This window comes from Microcaecilia unicolor, chromosome 12 (assembly GCF_901765095.1).
Source record: "Microcaecilia unicolor chromosome 12, aMicUni1.1, whole genome shotgun sequence".
NCBI classification, from domain to species: Eukaryota; Metazoa; Chordata; class Amphibia; order Gymnophiona; family Siphonopidae; genus Microcaecilia; species Microcaecilia unicolor.
The window spans coordinates 39,692,916-39,704,294 of record NC_044042.1 but is presented as its reverse complement, the minus strand read 5'-3'; the positions used below and the strand labels follow the sequence as shown (position 1 = coordinate 39,704,294).

Sequence of the window (11,379 nt, the reverse complement as noted above, 5' to 3'; positions counted from 1 at the left end):
TGTTCCAATTTCAGTGAGAGTCTTCGCATCCGAAACTAGCAGAAAGGTGCTAGTGTTTTAGTGTTACTACCTAGCGATTTTTGCGCATTAAAAATGTTCAAGCTAAAACACCATCATTCAAATAACATCATTCAAATAATTCAATTAACAATGTGTCAGAATTTTGCGGTCACTGTGAATGTTCAAAGTGCCAACTCCCAGGTTTAACACAGGCATATAATGGAAGCAGTGTATGCATATCAAGTTCATGCATATTCATTGTGGATATCCTGAAAACCCAACTGGCAAGGGGTACTCCAGGACAGGACTTGGGAAACACTGGTATAGTGCAAGCAGACTGCTCCCCATGCTAGGTGCTCAGGACCACCGCTGACTCAACCCCAACCCCCCAGACCTAAAACCTTCCCTTGTGGTCTGATGGACCCCGACCCTCTGCACCCCCTCCTGGCCCCTCCCCTCCACAATATCCTCAGGCAACAAACCCCTGGTGGTCCAGTTCTATTGTGTTTCAACACCTAAGTATACTACTGGATTCCCACTTATCCGTATCTTCTCAGAGGAGCATTTTTTTTCATTCACATCCGTTAAGGCATTTAGAAGCCTATTTAGAGCAAAAGGATTTTGAATTGGTGATCCTTTCTTTAGTTACAAATACACTGAATTCAGAGAATTACGGCCTAGCTTAACTTTGGTGAATGGGGCTAATGACAGTGAGAGGTGATGTTTAGTGAGAATCTTAAATTCTTTTGATAGTATTATAATCTTTTCTTCGGGTCTCCCTATTTCCTCCATTTTTTTCAAAAACCCGTCACCCTTACTTTGTCCTTGTTGGGGGGGGGGGGGTTAGATGTATAACTGAGGATAAATTGGAGGTTTGTTTCTAAATGTCTTGGTACAGTTGCATAGGCTTTGTGGATTTTGAATTTGTGAAGCTGTTTCAATTCATAATTACTACCAGTTGTCACTGTTATTTTGTATTCTTTCTTTTAATAAAGACCTCCTTTAAAAAACACACACGCACACAAACAAATACACTGAACTCTTATAATCTACTCTAATTTGTTTCTTCCAAGAATATTTTACAACTGGTTTACAACAGAGCCTTTTAAAGGGCTTGATGTAGTGCAATCATATTTCACCAGCTCTTCAAGATTTGTACTGGGTCCTGGTGGACAAGAGGATAAAGTTCAAGATACTTTCTCTGATTGGCCTTTCAGAATCCACATGCAAGTGCATGCTATCAAGGCCTACCACATCCTGTCACCTCCAACAGGAGGACCACACAGCTCACAGGACCCAATGCACGTATATGGGTACACAACAGGCTCGACTCCAGCAAACTATCAGAAGTGTGCCTGGGCAAGTCACTTAACCCTCCATTGCCCCAGGTACAAATAAGTACCTGTATATAATATGTAAGCCGCATTGAGCCTGCTATGAGTGGGAAAGCGTGGGGTACAAATGTAAGAAATTCTGGTGTGAAGCAGAACTGGGCTTTAGTTGCCCAGTTTGGCATTCTGCACAACTGGGCCTTTCAATATAAAGGATCCTGAAGAAAGCTGAATTATGTGCAGGGTAGGCTCACCATTAGTTCCATAAATTGAACTGTTTGAATGTAATGCTGTGCATACAAATGTAAAAGAAAGCCTTGACACCAACTGAATGTGCACTAGAGGGCAGCACATCTGTTTCTTCAAGTTTTTGAAAAGTGTGACTGCTGTTATTAAGCAGTGTTTGGTCTTAAGGAAAAGAACAGGTTTCTATAAGGAGTTACCTGGTTAGGTGTGACCACAGCAGAGAGAAGAATTCCATCATCTTCTTCCAAGGCTTCTGGCACTGACACAAAAACAGGTTTAGAGGGATAGGATCCTTTCTCTCGCCACACCTAACAATCAGACACAGAGCAAGGTAAGACTATTGCATTCAGCTCTCAAAAAAGATACAGTGGAATTAGAAAAGGTTCAAAGAAGAGTGACCAAAATTATAAAGAGAGTGGAACTCCTCTAATCTGAGGAAAGGCTAAAGAGGTTAGGGCTTTTCAGCTTGGAAAACAGGCAGCTGAGGATATGTGTGAGGTCTGCAAAATCCTGAGTGGTATAGAATGAGTAGAAGTGAATTGATTTTTTACTCTTTCAAAACGTACAAAGACTAGGGGGACTACTTTTAAAACAAATAAGAGGAAATATTTTTTCACTCAACGAATAATTAAGCTCTGGAACTCGTTGCTGGAGGATGTGGAGAAGTTAGTATATCTGGATTTACAAAAGGTTTGGACAAGTTCCTGGAGGAAAAGTCCATAGTCTGCTATTGGGACAGACATGGGGAAGCCACTGCTTGCCCTGGGATAGGTAGCATGGAATGTTGCTACTATTTGGGTTTCTGCCAGGTACTTGTGACCTGGATTGGCCACTGCTGGAAGCAAGATACTGGGCTAGATGGACCATTTTGGTGTGACATAGTATGGCTATTCTTATGTTCTTATTCAGAGTGGTTTAAACAGGCAGGAGATACTCCACCCACTTTAACATACTGAGCGGGCCAGGAGCTGATATTCAGCAGAAGTTAACTAGACAGTGTCGCTGAATATCGACTCTGTCCACTGCAGCACTCTCTGGTTAGTGCTGTGGTGGTCTGAGGCAAAGACAGGCAGGAGCCAGGAGTTATGCAGGCACTGGTCAATGCTCACATAGCTAACCAGGCAAGTTGGACTGCAAAAAAAGTCAGTCCTAACTCTGCGCCAAACATCAACCGTACCTGCGTACCTTCTGGGTACCACCAATGCCACAGATATTCAAGGTGGTGCACAGATATGGCCTGGCACTAAATATTTGGATCTAATTTAAATAAAAGTGGAAGGTGTTTAGAGAAATGCTGAGCGCAGCTAGGTTGAATATAGATGAGTTAATGTACTAGAAAGACTACAACACAACACATTTGCAGATACTGAGTCTCCAGTACATGCAGATTGATTTCAAGCATATTTATTCTGCATATTCTGAAAACATGATTTGCTGTAGGATCTGCACAACAGGTTTGGGAAGCCCTGCTATAAGTTAACATGAAAGGAAAACAGACCCAGAATATCTAAAGGTCTTTCTGCCGGACAAAGTACCTGGTCCCTCTGAAACCCACCATGATGAGGCTACTTCTCATTTTAAATTGTTTACTGCTCTGCAAGTATAGAGTGGCATTATAGAAAGGACATTCATATCAGAAATTAGACATCCATTTTTGCTAGTATCTTAGAACAGGATCTGCTGATGTTCTGATATACTAGGCGAAATGGACATTCATGTGCTGGTTATGTGCAGCATGGACATCCATTTTAGAAAAATAGATGTCTAAAATATCAATGGGGCAAAACAGTTGCATGAACATCCCTGTTATGAAACTGGAACATAAATGTCTAAGGGTCCATTTTACCAAACTGCAGTAAAAAGGGGCCTGCGGTAGCATCAGCGAGCTAATCACAGGGATTGGTGCGTGGCAATTTCCGTGGGGAACCCTTATCGTCACCTATTTAGGTGACGGTAAGGGTCCTGCGGTAACCCGGCGGTAACCGGGCAGCATGCGGTGCTGCCAGATTACCACCAGGTAAGCCCTAGCACTACAAAAATGCAAGATATTTTTGTAGCACCGGAAATGGAGTGGGCTGGGGTGGGGACTACTTCTGGGCTCCTGTGATAGCCCAGCAGTAGTTCCAAACTGCTACACACCAAGCCCTTTGTAAAAGGGCCCCTATATAAGCCATTTTAGAAACATGAATGACCATTTTTCTTCCTAACGCTGGCACAGAGCCCAGTACCCCTTGCCAATTTCGCTTTCAGGAGAGGGGTAGGATTTTCAACTATTGGCATGACTTCCCTTAATCCCGGGAGTAGAGCTCTGCTCATTCAGAGCACTTTATTTAACACCTAGATGTCCCAGGTAGCAGGTCTAAATCTAGACATCCATCTTTTTGGACACAGACGTCCATTCCCCTTCTGAAATGGAGAATGGGCATCTATATTTTGGGCCTAGTCCCATCTAAAGCATGTCTAGACCATGCCAGATGGATGTTCTCCAGCTGTGGACTTTCGTAACCCAGCTTTGTAAAATGCACTATACATCTACATGCCGGTTTATAGACATCTAACACCTGAACAGCGCTGCTAAAATAAGCACCATAGTCTCTTTCACAATTGATTTTTTTTTTAATTTATTGTTCTTCACTGAATCCCCTTGTGAAAAATAATTCGAAGCACAGTGAACTTTTTTGTTTTAATTTTTCTTATGCATAATGTAATTACATTTTTTGCATTGTGAGAATATTCAATATCCTATGAAAATTGTTGAATATCTCAATATAAAGAACATTCAAAAATCAAATACATATGCATGATTTGACCAAATATTCTACGTACTGAATGCAGTTGTAATGAACAAGGAAGGCTGAAGGCTCTAATCGACTTTGTTGGGTTTTCAACCTGTCTTCCTGGATTTTTGTTACTTTAACTGCAAGTAATCCATGACATTCCTTGAAAAAGCTTATTTTTTTTAATCTACTTGCTAAATCTATAACCCACTTAATTGTAAGATCATCCTAGTACTAGCTCTCCTACTGACAGGATACAGGAATATCTATTCTTATTTAAAGAGAATGTGCCCTTCTCTAAGAAGCTCCCACTTGTGCTTACCTTTTCCTTTGATTCAAGCGTTTCAGGATCCACTCGATGCATAAAATTTGTTTCAGTACTGACATAGTAATCACCCTTGAACACAATGTAGTTCACACTGGCATTATCTGTGAGCTCTGAGTAACACAAAGCAGTTACAAGATTTACTCTAAAGTAACCAAGGTATAGGATATTGAATGTGGAGGTTAGGTAAGAGGGTGTTGATTGGTGGAGCGGCCTAGTTGTTAGAACAATGAGCTGTGAACCAGGAAAGCCAAGGTTCAAATTCTGCTTCTCCTACTGACTATAGTAGGTACGTTGGTCAACGGCGTCATGCTCACTGGAGATTTCACTCTATGAGCTCTCTCATATTTGTCACCTTGCTTCTTCCTCTCTCTTCCCCTTATCTTTCTCCTACCCTATCTATATTGTAGTTATTTTCCGATTTTCCCCCAATTGTTTTATTGTACACCGCTTAGACGGATTTCCTTGTAGCAGTATATCAAATTACTAATAAACTTGTGTATTTATTTATGCATGCTTATGTTTGGTCTTTTTGGGCCTCTTTTACCAAACCGTGCTAGCGATTCCTGGCATGGAAATGCTGACAAAGCCCATTCACTTTCAGTGGGTTTTGTCGGCATTGCTGTGCGAGAATCATTAGCACGATTTGGTAAAAAAGGTCCTTTACTATTGTTATGTTGTTAAAATTGTAAGTTTTATGTTAAAATATACCTGATGTACACTGCCTTAGATGAATCTCTTCATAAAAGTGGTTAATAAATCCCAATAAATAACTACATAATTTTTGGTATTTAATACCTCAGGAGATATTATCCTGTAAGATTTCTGAAAGGCTGACCTCCTAGATAATAAGTACCATTATTATTAATCTAGGTAAATGCAGGGGGCTGCTTTGCTGTTTCTCATCTGAGCTCTGGGGAAAGGAGATGGGATTTGATATACCACCTTTCTGAAGAAATGCATAAGTAGCAGCACAGGTTCACTGTGACAGCTTCCCACTTGCTAGAATCTGTGGTTTGTGGATGCACTGAAGCAAGGAAAAACAACCCTGTCAAGTACAACGACAAGAACAAGGCAAAGAGCTGAAGGATAGACAGCGCTGGAGATTTTTTAAATGAAGGGGATTGGGCATGATAAACCAAGTATACCTATTCTTCCAATGTAGCATGAGAAGACAAGGGGTCACATAGAGGGGCATTTTCGAAAGGGACGTCCAAGTTGCAATTTGGACGTCCTTGCAAAATGGCAAAATCCAGGGGTGGGGAAACCCGTATTTTTTTAAAAGGATGGACGTCCATCTTTCGTTTCGAAAATACCATCAGAAACGTCCAAATCCTTAAATTTGGCCATCCCTAGACATGGATGTTTCTGACTTTCGATGATTTTCGAAACCAAAGATGTCCATGTCAAAAACAGCCAAATGCAAGCCATTTGGTCATGGGAGGAGCCAGCATTTGTAGTGCACTGGTCCCCCTGACATGCCAGGACACCAACCGGGCACCCTAGAGGGCACTGCAGTGGACTTCATGAAATGCTCCCAGGTACTTAGCTCCCTTACCTTGTGTGCTGAGCCCCCCAAAACCCCACTACCCACAACTGTACACCACTACCATAGCCCTTACGGGTGTAGGGGGGCACCTAGATGTGGATACAGTGAATTTCTGGTGGGTTTTAGAGGGCTCGCTGTTTCCTCCACAAACGTAACAGGTAGGGAGGGATGGGGCTGGGTCTGCCTGTCTGAAGTGCACTGCACCCACTAAAACTGCTCCAGGGACCTGCATACTGCTGTCATGGACCTGAGAATGACATCTGAGGCTGGCATAGAGGCTGGTACAACATATTTTTAAAGATGTTTTTGAGGGTGGGAGGGGGTTAGTGACCACTGGGGGAGTAACGGGAGGTCATCCCCGATTACCTTCGCTGGTCATCTGGTCATTTCGGGCACCTTTTTGTGCCTTAGTCTAATTTAAACACACGTCCGGGTGAAAACGTCCAAGTGTTCATCAGGGACATCCTTGTTTTTTTCGATTATAGGTCAAGGACATCCAAGTGTTAGGCACACCCAAGTCCCGCCTTCGCTACGCCTCCGACACGCCCCCTTAAACTTTGGCCGTCCTTGTGACGGACTGCAGTTGGAGACGTCCAAAATCGGGTTTTGATTAAACCGATATGGACGTCCCTGGGAGAAGGACATCCATCTTCCGATTTATGTTGAAAAATGGATGTCCTTCTCTTTCGAAAATGAGCCAAATAGCCTAAAATACAAAGCAATGCAAGTAATAGTCTTTATTGACTTCAGAATAGAATTCTAGTAGCCAAAAAAAGTTCAAGAGAAAACTAGATCCTCTACAGGTTGTGATACCTTTTATAAGACCAATACAAGAATTATCCAAAAGTTTTCAAGATGACAGAGTGCACATTTCAAGAAGACACTTGCGTGGCTTTGGCTGTTTATTTACAACCAGTTCAGTTTTCAAAAGGACTTATGCAGTCAGCAGATACAGCAATGGCCAGTGCTTCACCTTTTTGTCAAATAAATCAAATGCCCAAAAGTGAAATGTTTTTATTGGAGTAGGACTTGCAGCGAGCAAATTTCAACCACTCTCTGTATAACTGATGCATTCAAGACTTACAAATGACAGGTACAAATTTAAATAAATAAAAAATCAATTTAAAGTTATATGAGGATGTTCTATGGTGCCACTTACACAGATAACATCACTGAAAATTTGCATAATTTTAAATACATTTTTTATCTTTTTACACTTAGACATTCTGCAGATCATTATTATGTCAATTGTAGAGCACTGCTAGATGCTAAAGCCCTTCTCCAAAGATGAAGGTGAGCCAGTCCTCTTCCAAATATGACAGCGCTCTCTCTCTCTCTGCCACAACCAAAAGGTGCCTTCTCCCGCCTGACATTGCGGGCATTGTCCCATTGGTCAAAGGGCTGCTTGGAAGTCAGGTATGCAGAGTCCCATAGCCATCAATACTAAGGCCAGCCCAGCCCATAGCCCCTGCCTACAACTGAACAATGATGTTCTCATCCTCTGCTAGTTCGCTGGTGTCCCCACTGCCATATCAACCATTTCCCAAGTCAGTATCTAGTTACTCCTTATGATAGCCAGCTACTCACTACTCCTAACCCCCAGTCAGCCAGGCAGCCATCATCACTACTCCCAACCAGCAAACTCCCTTTCCCTACCATCCAATTAGATGATCAGCCATCCTTCAATCCCCACACCACCAAAGCCAGCCACCCTGACACCTAGTTTCTCCAGCCAACCAATCGCGTTTGTCAATCAGCCTACCAGGTACCACCCCCACAGCTGAACAGCCAGCCATACAAATTACCCAACCAGCCACTACCAGGTCTCACCTCTCTTTCACCTTTATTGATAATTCATACCCTATCACCAGCCCCAGAGCAGCTGTTTTCTTCTTGCACTATGTGTTCTCAGTGCATTTGAGTTGCACTGTGCCCAAATTTCCATGCTCTTCTCAAGATTGTTTAACTGTGAGAACTGTGTGGGAGCTTGAGCACTGTGATCAATCTCACTAAGAAACATGATACAGGAAGAAAGCAGCTGTTCTGAGGGCAGTGCCAGCTAATAATCAAATTCAAGGCACTGACACACAGACTCCAGACATAAGTCCCATGTGCTAGTGCTTAGCAATACCCTTGGTCAGTCCATTAAAAGGTTACCAATCTCATACCACAGTCCTTTAAAAACCTTAGTCATAATACACCAGGTTTATTATTCTAGTTTGCCCCTTTTTCTTTACAGTTTCTTATTTTTTTACAAGCCTGTTTAAGCTCTCAGATCCTTGCAGCTTAATCTCTTGGTTGTGCTACCCCTCTCTATGTATTTCTAGACTGTACTCAACTGTCATGGCCCCCTGCTTTAATAAATCAATTGCCAATTGATGTCCATACTGAAATGTCCCTTAAGAAACATATAAAATCTTTGAAAACTTATTTTACTTTAGATTTTCTTTATGATAATTTGTCCTAAAATTAATTTATGCTCTTGCCGTGTTCGCGTTATTTGTGGCTTCCTCTTTTCCTACTTTTGTGTCTCAGGTAATGAATTAAGCATACTTTTATAATGCAGATTATATTTATTTATCATAGTTTAGGTCTCATTATGTTGCTTTCTATGATTTTCCTCCCCTACAATTTTTGTCTTATTTCATTGTACACCACAAGATAAGTAATTTATAGGCGGTATATCAAATAAAGATGAACTATAAACTATCATGGCATGCAGAAACTCCCACCACTGACTGTATTCATAGCAATAAGATCTACCAACAGTACTAATGGTGAAAGGAAGTGTGAGAAGTTCAACTACTTGCCATTTCAAATTTAGAAATGAAATGTTCAAAGACACTGCTGCGTGGGTCTGGAAAAGCCATTGTCCCAAATTCTGATACCACAATTCAATTTTTGTTCTTATTAGTGAGGTAGGAGTCACTTTCAAGAAACTTGCTCATGTAGGTTACAACTCCATTCTCAATCTTAAATTGGTACAGAACTGCCATGCCATCAAACCAATGCTTATACCTTCAACAGTGGAGAAGAAAATATGTACTTCAGTTTGAGAAAAAGTCCACTTTCGTTAGGCAATCAGATTGATCATGTAAGAGTGGGCAAAAAGCGTTAGATGAGGTGAGGGTGGATCCTATTTCAGAATGGTGTGCTTTTAATTTAGTATCTTCCATCAGTTTTGGAAAATTGTTGGCATCAAGGTGACCAGCTACTTTAGAGTTAGACCCTATACCTTCTAGGTTGATTTAAAGTTTGCTAAAATTGTTACATCTCACCATAATCAATACTATTTATTTTATTTATTTATTATATTTGTATCCAGGTAACAAACAAAAATGGGAAAAACTCCACTTTACTTTTAGAGATACAGCAGCAAAAATAGCGGGTATGGTCAAACAGATTGCAAGATGGCGAAAAAATAAGATGTTAAACAGTGTATTTTTTTACAAATAATTTTTTTTATAGTGCAAAACTACATCCAACCATTCAGGACATAAGGTGCAAAAACACTACATAAGGTGTTTTTGCACCTTATGTCCTGAATGGTTGGATGCAGTATTGTTTTGCCCCTGAAGCAGCCCATTCAGGGCAAAACACGGCCGTGTTGAGCATGTTTTTAATTTCACTACTAATAAAATATTTCTCTTCTTTTAACAAAGTCTGCTTCCATGATTTCTTTCTTACTGGATCTAGCAGACCGCCTGCCAGTTTGCTTTTTGTGGTCATTCATGATAATCTGAATGTTGAGAGCAGTGGTGTAGGCTAAGATCTTGGATTTTTTGATAATTTAGCTCCTGACAATTATGCACAGCAAGTCCCTGAAGCAGTAATCGAAACATTGGCCACTGTCAGACAGTTGCGACGGCATTGTAATACGTGTTTATTTCTTATATATCTCCACCACTCATGAAGTATTGTAAGCCACATTGAGCCTGCAAAGAGGTGTGAAAATGTGGGATACAAATGCAATAAATAATAATAATTGGGCACAAAGGCTATGGTCAAAAGCTAAGTATTTGTGCATTTTTGAAAGACTCTCCCAACCCCCAAAGATGTGAAAGAAACAGTACATACCAGCCTCCATGACAGCTTCAGATATTATGGTGAGGCCTATTAAAGCAGCAAACATGTCCTTTGGAGTAACCTAGTGCTCAGTGTAGTGCACTGTAAAGAAGGGAACCCAGGCCCATATCCCACTCTATTTAGACTTTTTGACTGTAGTCCACATGTGGCTGTTTTACAATTTGCAGATAACATCTATGGTTAGAAATCACTTGTATCAACAATGGCTACCATTAACATTTGTTATTTTACCACTAGTACTCTAAGCACAGGTCCCATTTTTGCTATGAGACGTAGTTAGTAATAACTGGGGTTGACATTAAAATAAAATGTCTTAACAGTAACCCACATTGATAACTTCCCCCCTCAATTACTACATGGTAAAAAATGCTTTGAGTCTATGACTGATTCTTTGAAGAGCTGATGGCATTAAGCAAACAATACCTTGCTGCCATCTGTTGGTATCAGTTCATGAAAAAATGGAAATGGCTTTTCATATTCAACTTATTTTTTTGCAATAATTTTGCTCTTTTAATTTCAAATGGTTCATGGAAGAGAAGAGGCTGAATGAAAAGACCTGGAAAACAGTAGAGCTAAGTTGCATCCTTCCCAAGAATTACTGAATACATTTTTTCTGTTTCCACTTTGATAACCAACCATTCCATCATAGGATCATATAGTAGGTGATCTGAGCATAAATGAAAGCTCCAGTTTTGAGAACACTAACATTACCAGAAACTCTGTCTCTCATCACACCTAGTTCACAGCTCATTTTTACTGCAAATCCTCTGGTTGCTAGCTGCATTATTGGTTTAAAAAATATTTTGTTAATCAACCTAGTGATGCCAGAAACACCTGTACAATACACAAACTGGCAGATCAAAGAGTACTATGACCAAATAGGGCAACTGCAGAAATGCAAGCGCAGTGAAAGGCAAACCATGGAGCATATGCTCATTTGTTGACTATTGTAGGAAGACTTCTACAAAGGAGGACCTCGCTGCAAAGATGGAAACCGTCATCACTTCTGCAACAGATTCTGGAAAAACATCTAGTTTGTGACAAGTACATAAGAAGAAATGCTAT

The 11,379-nt window shown here is 40.8% G+C and overlaps 1 protein-coding gene across 1 annotated transcript in view; it reads left to right on the top strand.

Annotated features, from left to right (window-relative positions):
- The first annotated feature begins 1,840 nt into the window (after positions 1 to 1,840).
- Positions 1,841 to 11,379, top strand: part of LOC115481940 (interleukin-18-like) — a 101,437-nt gene continuing 91,898 nt past the window's right edge. Inside the window, exon 1 of the mRNA XM_030221425.1 lies at positions 1,841 to 1,908. The gene's annotated coding sequence lies outside the window, so the exon portion shown is untranslated. The remainder of the gene's footprint in view (positions 1,909 to 11,379) is intronic.